The 23,174-nt window shown below is 34.5% G+C and overlaps 1 long non-coding RNA gene across 2 annotated transcripts in view; it reads left to right on the top strand.

Moving 5' to 3' along the window:
- The window catches only part of LOC102671833, a 119,596-nt gene that overhangs the window by 36,037 nt on the left and 60,385 nt on the right, over positions 1-23,174 (top strand). The window contains exons 2-3 of one of the 2 annotated variants that reach the window (XR_420615.2): positions 4,752-4,828; positions 12,139-12,656. This is a non-coding gene — a long non-coding RNA (uncharacterized LOC102671833). Of the gene's footprint in view, positions 1-4,751; positions 4,829-12,138; positions 12,657-23,174 lie in introns of those variants that run through there. The other variant, XR_004150196.1, reaches the window with a different exon arrangement.

Raw genomic sequence — 23,174 nt, 5'->3', positions numbered from 1 at the left:
AAATTGGAATGCGACGAAGTTATTTAACAAACGGTTTGGAAACACGCATACGACGCGTCAAGAAAAACGATTAAAAATATGGAAGCCATGCTCGAGTGCAAGGCTGTAACTCGCGAGGTTACGATAATTCTTGATTGATTATATTTAACGTGCAATTTTGAAAAAAAAAAAAAGGAAATATCACAGTTTCGTGGTTGAATTTTAATTTCAAATCGAAATATTTACGTGATAGACATCGTTTTTGATTCTAAATTTCCTTTCCACTATTTATTTTTATTCGCGATTATATGGATTTGTAAAGTTTTAAAAGAGTATAGAATTTACATCATTTGCGCAGAATTTTCTAACATTTCTTGAGACGTGACCCACTTTTATGAAAGAACCTGCATTTCTCTTCACTTTTGAATAATTACGCGAAAGTACATTTTTAATGCAGGGATTATATTATAATTACTTAATAAAAATATTATCTATTTTTCTAATTTTATTTTTAGTTTGCAATTTTAAAGTATAATAATAAAATTATTATTCTATGATAAATAATACATTTCAAAAGATCTCGAAAAATTTTCCTTCTAGCGATTATTTTATTACATTTAAAAGTATAAATTTCCATAAATTATCGAATTGCGCGTTTATATCTCTGCCATCGCGATATTATCACTTTTAAAGGTTGAATCAAAGTTCAAAGTTCAGTGAAAATTACACATAGAGAGATATTCTAAAATCCTGTCATAAGAAATACAAAATACTTGATATAACATATATAATTGCGAATAAAAATAATATAGTGGAAAGGATAATTTAAAATCTAAAACGATGTCTATCACCGTCCACGTAAATATTTCGAGTTGAAATTTTGAACTTCATCCTCGATATTCACAAATTAAAAATATCCGCAGCCATTTTTAACCAGCCGGATCTTTCATCCTCCATATTTTTATCCTTTTCACCGCATTTCTCGCTGTAAATTGCGCCGACAGATGAACGCGTGGATGAAACGTATCGACACGTATCGGAGTTAAATCAGGCATATTCAAAGGGGATCAAAGTTGTCCGACATTTTCCAGCTGCGTGATATGATTAATCGTTCGCGTTCTTCCCCGCCATTCCGTAAATTTCCATTATGGAAATTTATTTCGACACACGAAAACCGGGATACTTTAATATTTATCGAGCGTGTCGCGTCGAGCGCCAATAATATTTAGCATATTTCGAATAGCAGTATCGATAGAAGTTTCTATAACGGAACGACACCGTCGCGGAATCGGAATTAGTTTGTTTCGATCCCCTTTTTCGAAATTAATTTCGAAGCGATCGCTTCGAAAAGTTTGTTGTTATCGGAAAATAAGTAAACGGATACCGTGCTGTGGATAATTAATTCATACCGGTTGAAATCAATTAAGAATTTGTTGGCGAAGAGTTTCGTTCGTACGCCTCCCTATATATCGATTTATACCACTTGAAACTACTTTATCCCTTATGTACAACGCGGTTTCGAAAAGTTTAACACGAGTTTCGATATAATTTCGATATAATTTCATTCCATTTCAAATTTAGAATTTTGTTATCAGAAACAATTATCGAAAACAACGATTAAATTATGACGAGATTTTTTTCAACTGAAAATTAACTTACGTTACATTGCATTAAATTTCAAATTTGAGAATTTGTTTCGATTAGATTAGGTTAAGAAAACAAAATACGAAAATTGTAAATTCGAAGCATTTTAAGAAACATTTCTAGCATAACGCATCGCTTTTTAATTATTCTCTCCGCGTTGCTCAATTTATTACACCCTCTCCTCCTAATCTGTTTTGTTTTCCACTCTGCTGTCAAGGTAGAAACATCGTTCTACTCGCCTAAGTACACAAGGTCGTGATACTATTTGTCCAACTAAACACGATCCCCACGTTCCACTCGTCCGGCCGCGTAATGTCTTCGCGCTGTTTGGCTGGCTACGTACAAATCCAACGTCTGATCAAATATCGCGTATAATCTACTTGTCTTGACCACATACTAGGTGTTGTAACACGCTGGTTTGGTTACACACTCTATATAATCTACTTGTTTGGTCGTGCACCAAAATACCCTACTTGTTTCGAAGTTTCGTGCACCTCTGTCGCTTGTCCAACAGTGTGCACACACGCATACCCGTTCTATTCGATTCCAAACTCCTCTGTCGCGCCATAAACGTTCCTGTTCTACGCGTCTTCCTCCATACCGACCCGCACCACTTATGGGATCCGTGCTACTACGTAAATTACTTACCGAACAGAGCACGTATTAAATCGTTGAAACTGTTACGTGCGAGGTTTTCATCGATCAGATTAAACGATTAAATGTTTTTTTTTCGATTATTTTACGAATCAAAATTATTATTGTTATTATTATTTTTAGAAAATAATTCGAAGGAGAAATGAATCGATGGAGCATTGAAAAAGTAAATGGAATAAATTGTGATTTAATGGGACGAAAGTAATGCTTTTGTAAAATATTTTGAGAAATGGATAATTAAAAGGGATCATTTCTCGTAATCGAAATTAAAACTTTAAGTGGAACAATTATCCCTTTTAAATTAAAACGTATCTCATCCAATATTTTTCATTTTATATATCTTTGACAGTTTTATTATGTAATAAAGGAAAAGATATTATATCATAAGGAAGGATAAAAGTCTAAAATACATTTTATTATAATCCACTTTATATTCACTTTTATGTATCTTCCATTATAATGTAAAAGTTTTACAGTCGTAATTAATTAGGTCAATGAAAGGAAGTAAGTAATAGCACTTTGACCAAAAATATGAAAATTTTCTGGTCAAGCTATATATTCATATATGAATATTTATAAGATAACTCTAAAGGAATGATCTTAAAAATATTCATTAATCTATTAATAAGAATTAATAATAATTTAGAGTAAGAAAGAGAAATAATTTTTCTTAATTTAATTACAAAGTAAAATTAGTTTATATCTCGTGCGTTTCTATTTATCAAATTATACGTTGTTCCGCTATATCTGATGATAACTCATGCTCGTACGTCAACTGACTGACAAGATATCGTTTCGTACTATTTGCCTGACAAACGTAATACATTTTACTAAGAATAAAATCTAACATGATTGTTAACCGTCTAATGAAATTTTAACGCAATTTACGTTCATACTCTTTCATTAAACTTTTCAGTAAGAATAATACTATTAAAAATAGTATATGCTTAATAAAAAAAAAAAAAAAATGAAAAATAACGACAAGAAATTTATTTTATAAACTTTTACATAATGATGCCAATTTTATTTAGTCAAAATTATTTACTCAAAATTACATATTTATTTAAATTTTTCCATCATCATAGTTTAAATGAATCTATAAATTTTTCAGATGAAAATCTTTCTTCGACTCAAAGAGATTTAAACGAACGCGAAGTTGAATGAAGCAAGAATCGTCCGCATTGAAAATAAGCGCAATGCAGCATCGCGTGACTGTCCGACACGCTTTTGAAAACTCTAAATTCCCGCCCCTATTTTATCCCACGATGAAAAGTCGTGGAGACGCATCTGGCGGGTCCGCAGTGGCGAAAAGCGTAATTTGCCGGACGACAGGATGGCGCGCGCGTCGCCTGACGGGTCGGTGAAATTTTTAATTCCTTGCGAGGAAACGCGGAGGAAACGCCGAGGCTCATTTTTTTTCACGAGGCAATTACACCCGCGCAATACGGCATAATAGATGCGTGGAGATGCGGAAAAGTGACTAAAAGTACGACGATGAAAAACGAAATATCTAGGAGTGGGAACGAATATTTTTTAGCCCCCCCAAAAAAAAAAAAATCTTAATCGAATTATCGAATATCGACTCAAATAGAAAAGATAAAATTGTACGAGTGTGTTAAATATTTTTCTAATTGTTGAAGATATTGTCTCGATGCTGAATAAATGAACATAATTTCTTCGAAAGCAACTCTCGACATTTTCAATTGTATTCACAATCTAATAATTGAAACGAATAACAGTTGAATGCATGTGGCGATAAAAATTCGAAAAAAATTCGAAAAAGATGGATAAAATTGTGATGGAATAATTTTCGAGTTGCAAAAGTTTGACTATGTCGATTTATTCTCGTAAAATCGAAGGAAAGAGAAAAAGTATTTCTCGTCGTGATTTTTCTTCAAGATAGAAAGATCTAATGAAACTGATTTGATAAAACTAAGCCCAGCACTCCGGCAGTAGCGAGGTTAGAGTATAAAGAAGAAATGAACTTATGGAACGGGTGGATTTTAAGCCGGGAAAGCAGTAGAAGTGGCCGAGAGTTAAAAATTAATTTTTCCCGTGGTAGGATTAATGCAAATGTCTGTGCTTTTCCTTGACTAAAATCTTTTCTCTCTCTCTCTCTTTTCCTTTTTTTTTTTTTTCCCCCTCCACATAAAAGTCCTCTTTTATTATTTAAGCTAGCTGTACGAGCAACCAACCCTTTTCGCGTTTCCGCCATGCATTCCTGTAATTATTTTCGAGCGCTATAAATATATTGTAATAAAAATTTATTTGACGTGATAAATTTACCGATTGATCTCGACATTGCTTTAAAAAATATTTCGCTGGAAAAATATTTCGCGCGTTTAATATACGTTCTAGCGTAAATATTCGTCGTCGAATATCAATTTTCGAGAAAAATTGATGGAATTTCAGTGTGAAATTCTCAGTGACGAAATATTTGAAATATATATATCCTCCGTGTTGCTTTATTACAGGGAATATAACTGTGGAGAATTCGAGAAGAAACGAAGATAGCGAAAGAAAAGATACTTTATCGTGCGTTTCCAACCTGGTAAGTTTCAATGCCTGCCATTCATCGTTCCACAATAGAAAAATAACATTATTCGATACAAAAATTTCCTTACTAACCGGATAAAAAAAAATGTAAAACGCTTCTCGTGAATGGATTGCAGATGTTCGTACATTTATAGGAAATTTAAAGATTCCCGTAATGTACAAAGTTCCCTTTCCTTCTTCTTTTAATCAATTACGAAATATACTTCAATAATATAATGATAATTTTTAAAGATATATAATTAAAAAAATATGTTTAGAATTATAATTAAAGTATCGTAAAAAAAACAATTTTAAATTGGATCAAATAGTAATACAACGAAATATAAATTAAAATCTCGAAACCGATCTTCGTTAAGACAAATTAAATTAAATTCCATATTTATTTAAAATATTCATTCTATTATTATTATTCGTTCTATTATTACAGAACATATATATATATATAAGAACTCATAGAAATATTTTTCACGATCGTACCGCATCATTTATTTCAATCCAACGTTCCGCCAACAAAACTTTTCGCGCACAAGAGTCACGATTGTCGAAAGAGCGATGCACGACGCGAATATTCCAATTTCGAAAGTTGCGCAACCGAGAAGAATCGTGTCTCGATTTCGCAGCTGTGACCCATGAAATTCATCGAGATTCTCGAGAGACTCGAGAATCGTTCTTTTTCAACCTCGAAAACGAAACGTTTTTCCCTGCGACCATTGTATTCGCCACACGTTTCGTGTACAAAATATGACGATACAAAAATATAAGTTTATATCTTCGAGCCGTTGTTTAAGAAATTCGTCCGACCCGATAATTCGTTTCGGCTTCAGCCAGTTCGTTAATTTCTCGTCTGCTTCCCGTCCACCCTTCTCCCTTTGAATTCAAAGCTAAAGCCACCAACCCAGTTACCAACCCCTCCTCCCTCCTCCCTCGAGAAGTCTGACAACACACTTGCCTTTTCCACTTTGCCGCCACTGTGCCTGCGCCAACTACTGAACATCGTGTCGTGGCAGTTGGACCAAGTTTCTTCATTGTTGCGAGATAAATTATGAATAATAATGGTTGACGATCCTCCGGCTATCCTTTGATTAATTGGAGTTGCGATAATGAAGAGATTGGAAGGGGTAGAATTTTTTTTTTTAAGCATCTTTCAAGAGAGATAGAAACGAGGTTTAATCAATGAGTAATCGTTGATTCTATAATTATTGAGAAAGATCTTAAAAGGTGAAAGAATTTATTGCAATTCAATGCGAAAGAGTTTACATTATTATATAACGTTAATTGATATAACAAGTGTGGACAGAAATAATATTTTGAAGAAATTTTTATGAGAAACGCAGCAAGTATTATTGATTATTAAAATCTGTGAATTTCTAAGAATTTTTCAATGAAAAATTATTATTCAACGAGAACGTGTTCGATAAACGAGATGGGATAAAATTCTGACAAGAACGTGAAAAAATTTAATAAAGAGGAATAAAAATTATTACGAATTATATTTAACGATCTTTGAAAATTTAAAAATTATAACAGTCGCAAACATTTCGATTAATTCGTTAAAGACGATGAATGAAGTTTTCGAGGCATAGCAAGGATCCAGTCCCATAAACCCCGAGCAATTTGATCGCGATCTCGATTAATCCCGAATTTCTAGATTTCCGGGATTCTCAAGGAGGAAGGAGAAGGAGGGGTAATTGAACAGGGTCCAATGCATGTCGGATAGCCAGAATTTTCAGCCGGCCACCTAATTCAACGCGAATCGATGTCTCGACTCGAAACCGATGCCAGGAAACAGACTCCCTCCCTTCCCCTTCCCCACCCCCTCTTGCATTTCAGACACTCCTACGTGTTTCCTGTTTAACAGATTGCCCCTGTTCCACGAATCGTCCGCGTTTAGCTCACTCAGATTATGCTTTCGATTCTGATTCCGATTTCGAAGAAGAAAATTTTTCGTGTCGAAAATCGATAAATATTTTTATGAAATGTACAAGTAAAATAACATTGTTGGTATCAGGATAAAGATATTTGCAAATTTATAAGAAATTTCAATATTTAAATTATGTGTATTTAACGCGAAGGGTGGAACGATTTTCCTTCTTGGCCTTTATTTCTTTTTTTTTTTTTAATTATATTCACGAATAGATTAGCGTAGTTTAATTATCATATAAATGACTCTGATTAAAATACAAGTCACAATGATGATAAATCCCCTTGCATAATAAACGAGTTTGATTACAATATAATTTTAACTAGTCAAGTTTTATATTAGTAAGAGTGTACATCTATTATTATTATCTGTCAACGTAATATCAATTTCCCAATATAGACAAAAATTAAAAATAAAATTCTCAATCTTAATACATAACATAATTTAAACGCGTAGCATTATAGCATTATAAATAAACGATTAATAAAACAAAAATTCCCAATCTCGCAATGTTAACGCGTGAATTATACGTAAAATCATTGTTAACGAAAACAAAACAAAACGACAACAATTTCATAACAACACATCGATACACGGAACGACAATATTTTCACAAAACATTATTTTCTTTGTTCGAAGAGAGAGAGAGAGAGAGATCATTCGACACCGAAATGGTAAACACCGTGACGTTATTCAATATTTGGATGTTAAAACGTTTCCAATGGGAAGCGCGATCTCCTTTAACAGCGCCAGAGGGAAATTGCACGCGGCCGTTGAAAATTTCGAGCACGGCAAAGTGTAATACAATGCGCTCACGTTCCGCATAAATCCAACCAATTTTTCCGGGGATCGCTGGGCGCAATAAACATTGATCAGCTCCTCGTCCCCCTCGTGACGGTACAAAATAGCTGTGGAAACGAATACGAAAGTCGATTCGCCGATTGATCGCCATTTCCCATCCTAAGAGCCTAAGACGCGTACGTGATGCGGAAACGCGTCATTCGAAATTTCATTCCCCGATTGATCGCCATTCCTATTCGTTTCTTTATGCTTCAACACGCGCACGTGACGTGGAAACGCCTCTTTCTCTTCGCTGCCAAACAAAATCTTACGGTTTCGTAAATAATACAGGAAGAGGAATATCGAAATTCGAGGAAGTCCTATGATATTCGACACCGAGCCATCGTTCAATTGAATTCCTCTTTAATTACACTCAAGTTCAATTCTTATTATTGTTATTTAGACTTAGACGTTGTAAACTGTCTTTGGAAGGGAAAGAGAAGAAGCTCGAAAGAGAGAAGAGATCGGAATCAATTCATTTTATATTAAGATTCGAATTCTCTTTTTTCCCCTATCATATTTATTTTGGAAGAGAAAAACTTCGAATCTTCTTCCATCAAGTAATTACGAAATTTCAATTGCACAAAGAAACACATATCAGGCTCGATTTCTCGATTGATAGTTATTCAATCGCTCGACACCACCGTCTCCATTTTCCTCTCCTTTCCAACAACCACTGTTCTCGCCCTTCCTATACTTTCGATACGATTACCCGATAACAGATCAAAGAGAGGCTCTCCTCAGCTCTCCTTATCCCGCCAGTTTGTACGCATTCCAAGCCTTTCCCTTGGCATCGACAGTATCCAAACTCTCTCTCTCTCTCTCTCTGCAAAGTGATCCCCATCATCCGTGTCTTATAAGCCCAGCCGTCTTTATTACCTAGCGTTGAAGGATGTGGACTTAGGTTAACGGAGTGTTCCACCCTTTTTTTTCGTCTCTCTCTCTCTCTCTCTCTCTCGTTCCTTTCAACCCTCCTTGTGCTTTGGTGCCAAGGCAAAAGACGGCAGTAAACCTCAAACGACCTCGAGTCTAACGAGGGTGCGCATTAGTCACGGGCGGCGAACCGTATGGGCTAAGATATTACGCGTGATGCAATTTTATTTACGAGCTGCGATTACAAGTCGGCCCTTAATCGCGTTTTTTATTTTCGTCGAGCGTGTGTGCTCGTTCGTCGACACCCGGAAACGGTGTCTTATATATATATATATAGTGATTGTGCATCGAGTTATTGTCCCGGATGAAATGGGATATCAGGGGATTTTTCGTAATTTTCATGCGTGTGCACGAAACGTGTAATAGACAGAGATTAGTTTTTGAAGATTTTATTTTTTGAGAATTTTGAGAGAAGGGATTTTGGGATTTGTCTTGTTTCCTCGATCTTTGTGCTTTTATGATCGCACGTGACAGGATTTAACAATGATTATTTTTGGAGAAAATATTTTTATTTGTTATGTGTTTTGGACATTTAACGATGATATTGTCTTGCAGTGTCTAGGAATAATTAAACAAGGATTATTCCATATTTTTGGCGCGATTCGAATCGAAAGTCTTTTCAATTTAGGCGATATTAAGATCCGTGATTAGATTATATGCGGAGAAAGATAGCCCAATTTTCACTCGGTATATAGACACGCGTATTAAATTTCAAGCAGAATTCCGCGTAAGATTAATTACAGATGTTATCTTTGGCTCTGTTGCTACAAGCTTAAGTTACGATTAGAATGTCCTTATAGTCTAAAATACGATGTCTAAGAGATAATGTAAATTAATCAGTTGCTCCCAAGATGTGCCCGGCGTGATAAACATCTCAATCCCAACTACCTAAAACCACTATCTTGCATGATTTAATTCCCTTCCCCCCTCGAATTCCATGCTTAGAATTCATTAACGATCGAACAAATCGATTGTTCAACGAAAAAATAAAATCAATCTACGAAAAATATTAAACTTGCGTAAATGAAAGAGAATCCTTGCAATTGTTGCCGTTTCACAACAAAATCCTTCCCCCCCCCCCAAAAAAAAGTCAAAAACCAATCCCTCAAAAAAGATAAAGGCGCAACAGCTGAAAAATTCATCAAACATCGGCGATAAATCCCTCATCAGAGTCGGGTCATTCGATGCGAAAAGAATTACTATTCGCGAATAAAAAAAAAAAAAAAATGAAAAATTGCACGCAAAAATTGTACAGAGGAACAGAGGTATGAATTCTCCCATGATCGTCATCGAGGAATGGAAAATCGAGGGGAGAAAAGGCCGGTGGCGACTGATTAAAAACGAACGAGAGGATCTCTACTTTTTTCTTTTTTTCACAATGGCGCCAATTTCATCGTGTAATCGGAGGATTACGGATCGAGGGGGAGGCCGGCGTCTGCAGAAATTTATCTACAACGTCCAGCTAAATCGCGTGCGCACGATCCAGCTAGGTGAGCACCTAATAGCACGTAGGTGGCCACAGCCACGTACCTGGGATTTCCAATCGTTCGCCCGGCCACGTTGGTTGGTTCGCTAAAGCTTGATGTAATTGCACTCTGTCCTACGATTCGCCGCAATGATTTGCTGGTTTCAGAAACGCGAATAGCCGAAATCTAGTATATCCGGTCGAACGGCCGGATCGCTCGTATTTTTGAACGACCAGCGTTATGTCACGCCGACAGCATCGACTTTTATATCATTGCGATAACGCGAATTGAAATTGTTCTCCATTTTGTTTTTAATCCATTTGAAAGATTTTAAATAAAAGCGCAAAATTAATATTAATAATTTCAAAAAAAACAAATGTGTAAATAAATTTTAAACAAATATAAAGTTATACCTTCTAGCTAAAATCGATCGAAAAAAATTTTGTTTCAAATCGATAATTGTAAAAATCGAATATCCGTATCGAGTTTCCCTTAAGCAAAATAATCGTGCAACGTGGCAGACTTATTACGTCAAACGTAGGTCGGCTCACGGCTGTTTCCAATTTTCATATAAATCAAACAATTACAACAACTGTCCACAACAAAGCCCGCGACCGGTTCGCCATAAATGCAATTTCACCTCGAGTTCCGCATAAAGTAGTTTTCCCTCCTCTGTATGCATTGTGTTGTTCGAGCAGGGGGATTGTAAGAGTCTTGGGGGGGGTACAGTGGCCGAGGCCGATCTCCTAGCCGGAGAAAGCCGAAGTTGGCCGAAGCCGAGTCGACCGAGTCGTGGTGAAAGGGCCGTAAGGGCTGCATAATTCGTGGCGTGTGTTGATCTTTCGATATTACCAGCCCACTTTGGCACTGGCTACCGCTACTGAAATAATAGATGCCCGACAAAATTCCATCGAGGCGGATATAAACTTTCGTACCATGGTGTACGAATTGCGTTCGATCATTCGTTATTCGATAACGTAATTCAATTGAAATTCATTTTGTGAAGATGGAGAGAGATAGAGAGAGGAACTTCGCATTCGTGTTGACGACTTTACGATTGATCGATCTTGATGGCGTGTTTTTTGAGCGAACGATATTTTCGATGATAATTTTTGACTTGTTTTAACGAAATATGAGTTTTAACAAAATATACGTGCTTTCTTTGTCTTTTTGGATTCTTCGAGATGAAAAATGATAAGAAAGTTTTGGAAAATTGGTATTGCGTGTTTGCAATATATTGTTTTTAAAAATCTCTGATTTCTGGAATAAAAGTTTGCAATTTTTTTCAAATTCGATATTATAGTTTAATGTATTTTTTTTTTGTACTGCTTGTTTCGCTTTATTATTGCTTGAATATTAATTATTGATATGAATATGAGATGATAGTGGAAACTCATATTTCAATTATTAAATTAGATTATTTCATAATACTGTTAATAATAAACACCTACCTTGTTTAGAGAAATAATATGATTCATATAATAATAATAATACAGTAATATCGTGCCAATTCTCCGATCTACAGCCCACTAATCGCAGCTCTGACACAGTAAAGCCAATAATCATCCTAATAAACTATCAATCCCGATACAAATAATTTCCATAAACTTCCGTCAACTGAAATTAAATTGGAAATACATTAGCTTATAACTTAAACTAAAAAAAGCTAATAATACAACATCACATCGATTCGCAATCCACTTAATTCGACTTCAACGCAAATAAAAGCCAATAACCATTCCGTATAAACTACCAAACTACATTCAATTTCTACATATTTTTAATGTAATAACAACATCGACAAAACATCATATTAAATCCTCGATTCTAATCCACAATTCTAACCCGAACTCCAACACCAACACCAAATCCGATAACCACTTGATAATAAACTACCAAACGTATATACCACCAAATACAATACAAACAGTTTCGAGCGATCAGTAGCCAATTCGATAGATAGCTGCAATGGAAACAAATCCCCTACTAGTATCCTCCGTTTCCGGTATCCGTGGCAAGGTCCCTCTCAAGAGTCCAAGGACAGGCTGGTTAACAAAGCCACGGGGATCGTCCCACGGCTACGTGACTAAAGACAGAATTTCCGAGTTTCCACTCAGCTAAGGCCAATTCCCCTTTGGTTTACAGCGGAAGTTCCGCGAGACTCTTCCACGCCTCGAGGCTGAATCTTGGCGGATGGAAATGGAAACACAGCACGTTTGCCAACTATCCGGCCGCGGGCGATATTCGAGCGGGAAGCACGAATTTATGCCATCGCGACCTCCACAAGACGACGAGGATCAAGTCTGAATAATTGGATCGACTCTCAATTGAACTTCCGGCCCTCTGCTTTTGATTATATTGCTCCTTATTATCTGCAATTAACGATGATTAAACGTTATCGTTCCGTTTGAAGCGATCGTGTGATGCTTTCACGCGTTGTTTCACGTTTGTGATTTTATAATTAAGATTTGGAAAAGTTGATGGCGAGTTTAGATTGTTTTTGCAGCGATGCGTTAATTATTTAACGATGGTTAAACATGATCGTTCCGTTTGAAGCGATCGTGTGATGCTTTCACGCGTTGTTTCACGTTTGTGAGTAAGATTTGGAGAAATTGATGGCGAGTGTGGATCGTTTTTGAAACAATTCGTTAATGATTTAACGATAGTTAAACATTATCGTTCCGTGTGAAGCGATCGTGTAATGTTTTCACGCGTTGTTTCGCGTTTGTGATTTTATAATTAAGATTTGGAAAAGTTGATGGCGAGTTTAGATTGTTTTTGCAGCGATGCGTTAATTATTTAACGATGGTTAAACATGATCGTTCCGTTTGAAGCGATCGTGTGATGCTTTCACGCGTTGTTTCACGTTTGTGATTTTATAATTAAGATTTGGAAAAGTTGATGGCGAGTTTCGATTGTTTTTGAAGCGATTCGTTAATTATTTAACGATGGTTAAGCGATCGCGTGATGTTTGAAGAAGTTGAAGGAAGTTTGGGGAAGTTTGAATCGGTTTGAAACGTCTCATTATTCAATGATTGTTACGATTCGTTTGGAGCGATAATTGTTCGAGATTTATGATCTTGTGATTAGAGTTTAAGGAAGTTGGTTTGGTTTGGTTTGAAGCGTCTAGTTAGTTGTTTGAGGAACTGATTTAGTTTAATGGGAATATTATTAAGGATTGGGAGATTGTTAATAGAGTGAATGAATTATTTATTAATTTATTGAATTAATTATTAATTTTCTATGCATAATTCTTGTAATCTTATATCTTTTACAAATTATTATAGATCTTGGATCTTATGGATCTTGAATTTTTATCTTGTAAAATGTTAATCAATCTAAATATAAATTCCAAGTACTTGACGTATTTTCATTATTTATAAATAATTCATTCTAATGAATGAGAATATATGTATGCAGAGATTATAATTAAAATTCAGAATTTTTATTTGAAATTGTTATAAGAGATTGTAAAATATCTAGAATTTTATTTATTTTTCGTGAATTTCGTTCCTTTGTTGAATAGATGATTAAACTCAGTTAGAATTGTTAGACTTCAGGAATTTAATGAGAACGCTTGAACTAAGTTTCGTTGTTGAGTAATGTCAGAATGCGTGAATGGTATTAAGCGGGAAGTTCCTCAACAGATTTGTCCTTTCGCTGTGCGATATTAGATAAGAGCAAGTGGAATCTTCATAAGTGACATTTAACTTGAAGCAGCGAGTGTTCTCCCGAATGCTGAACACTGAATTTCGTTTCGTTTCACTGACATTGCGTGAAATATCGTTACAGAAATACAGAAATAAGAATCGTGGAGACAAACTTTGAAGAATGCTTGTCAATAATAAACAAAAAAGAAATATCCCTTCTTTGAGAAAATATAAAAACACGGATGAGAAATGTAACGAATAAATGGAAAATATAAAACCGAATCGAGAATGAGCGAATAAACAAACCTGAATACACATTATGCATTCCGTCTTTCTACTTATTTTTATTGTATAAAACCTTCACGTTTCGATATTATGAACAAAATAAAACTTGAATAAAATTAATTCAAATTTAATGTACAAGAATAATATAAACGTAATGTACAAATTTTTCAATTCTATTTTGTACGCAATTTTCTATTTCAAAATATCTGTCTTCTTTTTTAATCTTTTAGAAAAGAATATGGACTGTATAAAAAAAAAATTGAATAAAAACAATTATTCGCAGCAAACTGCATTCGTCGAAGATATTCGTCATAGCCACCAACTGTCGATCGACGAAAGAAAATCACTTCTAACGATAAATTCCCTATCAGGCGCGTATCAATTCATCCATATTTCCGGCTATTATTCTAAAAGAAATAACGTTCAATGACGGTAAATGAATGGTTACAAGTCAAAGGAGAAAATTCCAGGAATGAAAGTGGTTAAAAGCGCGACTGAAAACTGATCGATCAGTTCGATATCGGGGAAAAATTCCCAATAATTTCACTATTTTTTTGCACCAGTTATTTTTCCACGATATTTTTGCAACGCATTCTCCCCATATTTTCCAATATCGAAAATGACTTACAACGTAAACTCGATATACACATAGAACATGTTTTTCGACAATGCAACTCTCCCGGGCTTGTAAGTGTTGATAATTTTATCGATTATTTACCTTTTATATTATCGAAATATAAATAAAACTGTTCCCGTGAAATTTTATTCCCCAGTTTCTCTTTTATACACTACAACTCACGGAGAGGAAGGAAATGGATGGAAGAAATGATGCGTTAACCAAAGTATCCCGTTCTATGACAGACAATGGAACGTGGAACAACTTCTTTCACAATTTGATATCCCACAAAGCAGAAGGAACAATTAAGGAAGAAATTGCGTACGTCGAGTGAAATATTCCGATATAGTCAGACATTGGGTCTTGTATCCCTGCAAAAATTCTGTTTCATTTCGATCTTTTACAAAGCGGGAAGAAAATTGGAAAATAAATTACGCGTGTCAAATACAATGTTAATAAAAAGCAGATGAAAGCAGATGAAAAAAATTATGTCAATTAAATTGTGTCCTGTTTCGATCAGACAAAAATTAACTCAATGAAGAATGAATATAGTTGAATAAATTAAACGAAATTTTTTCTATAGCAAATACGAAATTTCAAACGTGAATTTATTTATTAAAAATTCAATCTTATCTCCAACGATTCTTCTTTTCAAAAAATTACTTCACAAAATGAAACGATTAATCCAAAGTAATATTTTAATCTTTCTTTACGCTTCATGGGCGAAGAGTAACATATGAAATAAGCATACACGAGTGTAATTTCCCTTCATTTTATTTCCACCATCTTCCCTAATCTGTACACGAACGAGCACGAAGATTGAACATCATTGGGAGGCAGGGAAGGGAGTATTCATCAGGCAAAAGTGGAGAACGGCGTATACTAGAATTCACTGCTGGCCACCGATAACTCGATGCCCGTGTGCATGATTAACGTCATTAAACCGTGGATGAGCAACGAAGACGCGATCAAAAGAGATAACGCCCGTAGACCTCGATCCTGGCGGAAGATTTTGTCGTTACGATAAACTCGACCGATGCGCACAATCAGCCGACCGGTGCATGAAGCACACACGATGCCCCATTTTAGTTCACGTAAATAAACGTGGACGCCATTGGCCGAGAATTAATTGTCAAGGGAATAAAATGAAATAAAAGCAACAACAATTCTCGAGAAGATAATATGAAAAGGTTGATTAATTTATGTAATTGGAGCGGTTGTAATGGAAATAATTATTGCAGATAATTAGCCGAGACAAAGGTCTTTATATTACGTGACAATGAAAATGAAATTGAAATGAATATTATTCGATTGGAAATAATATATAAATATCGTATTAAAAATTTAAAATAATTGATTTCTAGTTACGAAAAATATGTAAAAATAATTTTACATATATATATCAACGCCCCTTGAAGATTAAATTCGTTACTGGATTATTGATCCAATTTTTTTATTTATAAAATTACGCTGCAGTGCATCAATAATTTAATGAGCGTTATTGTAATTATTGTGTATGCTTAACGATGAAAGATAAAGGAAACGGAGGGAGAAAATTATGGACGATAAGTCAGAAGACAATGGTGAAGGATTGGGCACGGATCGGTACGTGCTTCGTAGAAGTTGCACGAGGAAAAGTGCAGTGAATTACGCGGTACGTGCACGGGTTGCGAGACTTGTCAGAGTTTTGAATGAAGGCCGGTTCGCCTGAGTGGTTGAATAGGGCTTGAGAGGAACCCTGGTGAGCATTATGCGCCCATTTTGCATAGAATTTTGAAGGACGAGAAGATAGATATTTCCATTCGATCCTTTACCACCGATCACAGTGATATCTTTTTTAAAATATCCTGAACAAAGTGTAATAACTGATTAATTCAAATTATTCTCCATCTTTTTCCAATTATTAGTATAGATATCGATTCTTGGAACTTTAATAAGAATAATTTTTAAATAAATCGGTAATGACGAAGAATTATGAATTTTTAATTCTTTAATTCAAAAATAAATTCAAATATACGAACCATTGTTGGAATTACGGAATTATGGATGGTTCAAACTATTGCATCGTGACACTAGCTATTAAAAATCCACTTAACGAATTTGAAGCATTTGCATTCGATCCTTTACTATCAGTGACATCTGTTAAAAAAAATAGTAACATTCGATTCTTGGAACTTTGATAAGAATAATTTTTAAATAAATCGATAATTGTTGGAATTATGGAATTCGAATTATCGTGACACTAGCTTAAAAATTCACCTAACGAATTTGGCGAAGCATTTGCATTCGATTCTTTACTATCAATGATATCAATGATATCACCTTTTTCTAATGACATTTTTTCCAATAGTTAGTATATCGTGCATACGTTAAAGAAAGTAATAGCATTCGATTCTTGGAACTTTGATAAGAATTTTTAAATAAATCGGTAATTGTTGGAATTCGAATTATCGTGACACTAGCTTAAAAATTCACCTAACGAATTTGACGAAGCATTTGCATTCGATTTACTATCAGTGACATTTTTTTTAAAATATTCTAAACAAAATTTAATAAGTGATTAATTGTAATTATTCTCCACCTTTTTCTAATGACATTTTTTCCAATAGTTAGTATATCGTGCATACGTTAAAGAAAATAGTAGCACTGGATTCTTGAAATTTTGATAAGAATTTTTAAATAAATCGGTAATTGTTGGAATTAAGGAATTATGGTTCGAACTATCGTGACACTAGTTATTAAAAAATTAACGAATTTGATGAGGCATTTCAAATTGCAATTTTATCGTGTAATTGAATATCGTTTCGAAAGAGAGATCCAGAGAAAATAGAGTTCAAGGAGTCGAAGCTTGTTGTAAAATACCCTTCTTTTTCTCTGCCCAGTTCAAATGAAATCGTTTCGATTTTTCATTTCAATATCGACGATTTATCCGAGACCTGGATTCAATTTCCAACAAGAATCACGTTTTCCACGGGTTTTCCAATGTTTTAATGCCATTGCGCGGCGTAATTAACCTTCTTGTTTACGATTTTAATTTTACATGCATATTAAAGTACGTAATTAAAGCACAATGTGATTTTGAAAATTGTTTCCACGATGAATATATTAACAAATTATGGAAGTAATCGACTAGAAGTGGATCTCGATGTACTTTACTCCACCTATAATTTTCCTTATATTTAACATTTAATGCGTATTCTTTCGTGTTATATCTTAATTCAATAATAGAAATACGACGTAGAAAGATAATAAGAAAATATAAGAATACACGCATTACGAATATTTTATTCAAATAATTTGTTAAATATGAATCAAAAATATCAACTACTATTAAAGAAATTAGTTTTAAAATTTTATAGAAATAAAATTGATTCTAAAGTTTCTAGAACACGAAAGTCAATGGATTTACAATAAATAAAGAAAATATAGACGGAACACAAAAGTAAAAGTAGCCTCAAATTACCCAACGATTTGCCTATATTTAAATGAAAATTCCCGATCGAAGCCTTCCCGAGAAAATTACGAGAGAAACGCGAACGAGCAACACGAATTTTCCAGGAAAAGCGTAAAACAGCCAGGTACCAGGAACGCCAGCCGCGTAATTACAAACAGTGGCCGTTCACCGACCATTATTAGGGTCCAAGTTGGGGCACGGTTTATTCGTTTTTACCCCAATTATCGCCGCCACCCCCGGCCGAGGGTGAACGTGAGAACCGTGAAACCGGAAGATCGCGCGACGAGTGCTTTTGTAAATTGCTTCCTCTTCGAGGTGTATTAGAAGGTAAATTTCAGGGAATCCCGATGAACTGAATCTTGATTACGCTCACAATTTTCGATCATCCCCCGGATGGAATATTTCAACGAGCAAGTGAGCTCGTTACTTCGATACATCGGGGAATTGTCGCGCTGGATGGATAAATTGTTGAGTGCGATTCTGGAATAATTGTTTGGTAAACCGGTGTAGATAATTTTTTTGAAACTCGAACGGAAAGAAAACGCTTTGGACAATTGGAAGTTATTATTCGTAGATGATTTGACTCGTTCGAGATCATTATTTCTTAAGGCAAAGGATCGATGATCGTATCTTTGATGGATCCTGGAGTCATATCATATGGAGTTATTATTGAAGAAATGATCTGGTGGAAGAGTGAGATCAGTTTTTTTTAAATAAAAGTTAAGAGCTTGGTAAATGTTGATACTTGGGTTGGTTTCAAGTTAAGATCTCAGAATGAGTTGATTTTTAAAAAGGCAAGTTAATGGGTTGGAGATTAAAGTAGTATTGCGAAAATAATTAACTTTGTATAACTGTGTTTTTGGCTGAATTTATACATTTTGGATTGTAGAAGGAAGAAATTTGAAACAGTCGTTCTTTTTTATTGAAGAAAATGAAAAGGAAATTTTAATCTTTCGTCTTGAAGAATAATTATTTTCTCGAAAATGAAGTTACAGTAGTAAGAAATTTCATGAAAATTTGTACTATTCCAATTTGAAACGACTAAAATTTGAATTAGATTATATAAAATGTTTTCATAAATTCGACGAAACCCTGGAAATTTATCGAGAATTAACAAATTAACGATCGAAGAATGAAAAATATTAACTATTCGATAATTCGTGAATTTCCATCAATGAAACATTTCTAGAAAACGAAGATTGACGTATTTCAATCGAAAAAAAAAAAGGTTCAACGAATTCTATTCGAGAAAAAACGAGAAGATTTATAAATTTTATTATAAACTTAATCAAGCGAGCAATTAAAAATGAGGCGAAATTAACTGAAAAGTTTATTTCATCGAATCATTCATCCTCCATGTTGATCACGAAAAATGTTAATTTTCAATTCCACGATTTCCATAAAAATCATCGAATTAATTTCACCAGACACTTTCTCGAAGCGAGAAATTGAAACACAACAAAACAAAAAAAAAGAAGAGAGAGAACTTTCATGAAAAAATTTTCGACGATTCTCGTGTAAGGGAAAACGAATGTTTCAAGTTTCGTTATTTCGAGATTTCAGTAGAAAACGTGTCTTCGCGCAATTGGCTTGAAATTTTTAAATTGCCTTTCAAAAATTCTATCCTAGGACCAAGTAAAAAGCTGCGAGTAAAAGCTTGGACGATGCTTTGACATACTATTTCGTTGGCCGATAGTCATCTCGAAAACTAGCCTCGAAAATTGGCCATCTCTTTAATCCAGATCGAAAACTGAAATCTGAATTTGAAACTAAGTATTTCCGCATGTGTTTTATAGTTTCCTTCATTTCGATTAAAAGTATATCATATATTCGAAGTATCTTTTTTCGAATCATATGTTTTTTGCAATGATTATCCCTAGAATGAAGTAATTAAAACTAGTATTAATAATGGGACAAATGATCAAATGAAACGATTAAGTATTATTGAATCAACTGAATACATCAATATAAAAATATCAGATGGAATTTAACTCTGCTTTTCTAACTTAAATACTAATCTTAATTATCTCTTTAGATCGATATTTTGCTTTCTAATTTATCAACTATTTCGAGAATTAAATTAGATCGTACTTTCGAATTATCGATCTTTAAGATATTCTCGACTTATCGAAATCGTAAATCACTCTCCACCCGATATAAGATTAAATATAAATTGGCCTTATTGATTCGAATCAAATTCTGTCCTCTCTTTAGATATTACTCAATTTTGCTTTCCAATTTACCAACTGCTTCGAGAATTAAATTCGATCGTAGTTTCGAATTATCGATCTTTAAAATATTCTCGAGTTATTGAAATCATAAATCGAATCGCTCTCCACCCGATATAAGATTAAATATAAATTGGTAGTATTGATTCGAATCGAACTCTGTCCTCTCTTTAGATATTACCCAGAAATTTTCCTTTCCAATTCACCAACTGCTTCGAAAATTAAATTCGATCGATAATTACTTTCGAATTATCGATCTTTAAGATATTCTCGAGTTATCTGACATAAGATTAAATGTAATAAGATTAAATATCGATTGGAACGATTCAAACTCTGTTTAGATATTATTCAGAAATTTTGCTTTCCAATTTACCAACTGGTTCAAAAATTAAATTCGATCGTACTTTCGAATTACCGATCTTTAAGATATTCTTGAGTTATCGAAATCGTAAGTATATCGAGTCGCTTTCCATCTGACATAAGATTAAATGTAATAAGATTAAATATCGATTGAAATCGATTCAAACTCTGTTTAGATATTATTCAGAAATTTTGCTTTCCAATTCACCAACTGCTTCGAAAATTAAATTCGATCGTACTTTCGAATTACCGATCTTTAAGATATTCTCGAGTTATCGAAATCGTAAGTATATCGAGTCGCTTTCCATCTGACATAAGATTAAATGTAATAAGATTAAATATCGATTAGAACGATTCAAACTCTGTCCTCTGTTTAGGCCGATATTAACCGGAAACTTCGCATCCTCCCGATTTATGCAGCCCCGTTCAACGCGCGGCGTTGCAATAACAAAGACGTAGCATCAGAGGATCGCAAACATTCGCAATATTTCCCGCACACGCACAAAGACAATGTGTTTCCACCGTGTGTTTTATTGCAAAACAACGCCGCGTTTACGCGGCCACGCTTTGTTTCCGCGAACCAGCGACCCCTGTTTGCGCTGCAAAATTAATAAACATTAATAATACGAGAGGGCTACGAGAGGGAAGTTTCCCGGCAAGTTTGTCAAGGGGGAAAGACTGAGAGGCTCAAAGACTGGTAGCGGATAGTTAGATTATTCCTCGCGCTCAGGTGAACAAAGTTTTGACGAATCTATTGCGTGTACGTATATAGAATGAAAATGATTAGTCGTGAATTGGGATCGATTTTGAAGGTTTGTTGCTCTTGTGAAAGGATGCTCTCCGCATTAAACGATAGATATTTTTTTTTGTTACTGATAAAACTGGGAAAGTGATGGAAAATAAAAGTGATATTGGATGCATGTTATATGTGGAGTAGATAATGCGTGTTTTACATCGAATATTTTTTCTGTTGGAGGGATTTTGAATGGAAAAACTGTTATTCCCTTCCCCCCTTTTTTATTGAAGTGTTTCTATATATCTCGAGTATAAAAACCGAAAAAATGTTTCAAATCGAAACTTTTTTTTTTTGATCCATCAAGAATCAAACAAATTGAAATTTTGTAATATATATCATATATATTGTTAACAAATATTCAATTATCATTCGAATATCCAAATTCCAATTACTTCTTTTCGAAATTCATCATCACTTCAATTTTCCACTTATTAATACGAATGATAAACAAAGAAAAAATTGGAGCGTGAGATATTTAATTAACGAATAAACGATCAATGCGGAGGAGCGTCGCGATAAAAAATTTTCAAAGAAAAGAAAAAAAAGGAGGGAAACAATCTTGAAAAATATAACAAAGAACATTTAAATTCCTTTTATCCACTTCGCGTCATCGAAACGACAAAGTGAATAAAGAATCCTCGATTTTCCATTTATAGACGACAGACAGACAGAAGAAATTCGAGTCGCTTTGAGATCGGTGGGGAAAGGAGCGCGTTGTCGCCGCTTCTGGACACCGTGAAATTTGGCTTAGTCTCAAAGAGGGGCGGCCGAAGATCCTGCCAAGAATTTAATACGACAGCTGGACCAACGAGATAAAGAATACGACGTTTTCTTCGAGTTCCCTCCTCGCTGGATTTTTTGATACCGTGGCGGGGAGAGGGGGCACCACTCCCGTGGAAATGGCGATTTTCCCTTCGATTTCCTGGCGAGCCCATAACGTCATCGTGGATCGCATAGGAGGCGCGATTGGAAATTGAAGGGGTGTGAGCATCGTGCCACGATACGAAGGGATGAATACGATTTGAATGGGTTCGATTCGAATTTCCTAATCGAATCGTTTCCTTTTCTCTTTAAAAATATGATTTCTGGTGTTGGTTCCATCTTTCCACGAATGGTATGCTATTTTCTAATATTTGAATATTTCGATGTACACGGAACGCTTTCCTTTCAATTTTCTAATTTTCTAATAGTCGAATGCTCTTCTTTTTTGAAAAATATAATTTTTGGAAAATAAGATAATTTGAATTGTTGAATTTGTATTTCCCAATCGAATGTATTTAAAAATATACGGAATGGAATATTTAATCTATATTTAATCGTTTTAAATATATTCTCAAAATTACTTCGTTACTTTTGAATTACAGCTATTTCATAAAAATTAATATTAATCGTCAACTAGTCTCGTGAAAAATCGAACAAATTATTCGAAAGCATATTACCTGTTTATAAAAAGAATACAATTTTCATTGAAACGAGATGAAAGATGGAAAGACAAGTAAACAAAAAAGAATTTTTTTTTTTTTTAGGCTCAACAGGTTCTTCGAAATTCACAAAAGAATATGAAAAAAAAAGATGATTCGAAATAAAACAAGCATTGAAAAATTCATAGACAACATTCGGGACGAACAGTTTAAAAATATTGCGAATACAGTTGGGAATGACAAGCTGATTTTTCCGTGAAAAAAAATAAAAGAAGGAGGGGGTAACCGGTGGCTGGAAGACAGAATTATTAAACGTGCGACACAAAGGGAGAAAATATTGATGCGCCCATGTGTTGCTACTTCGTTTTCGA

The sequence above is a fragment of the Apis dorsata genome, unplaced genomic scaffold (assembly GCF_000469605.1).
Source record: "Apis dorsata unplaced genomic scaffold, Apis dorsata 1.3 scaffold_19, whole genome shotgun sequence".
NCBI classification, from domain to species: Eukaryota; Metazoa; Arthropoda; class Insecta; order Hymenoptera; family Apidae; genus Apis; species Apis dorsata.
The sequence above is the reverse complement of the archived record's forward strand: the minus strand, read 5'-3'. Positions and strand labels throughout refer to the sequence as shown.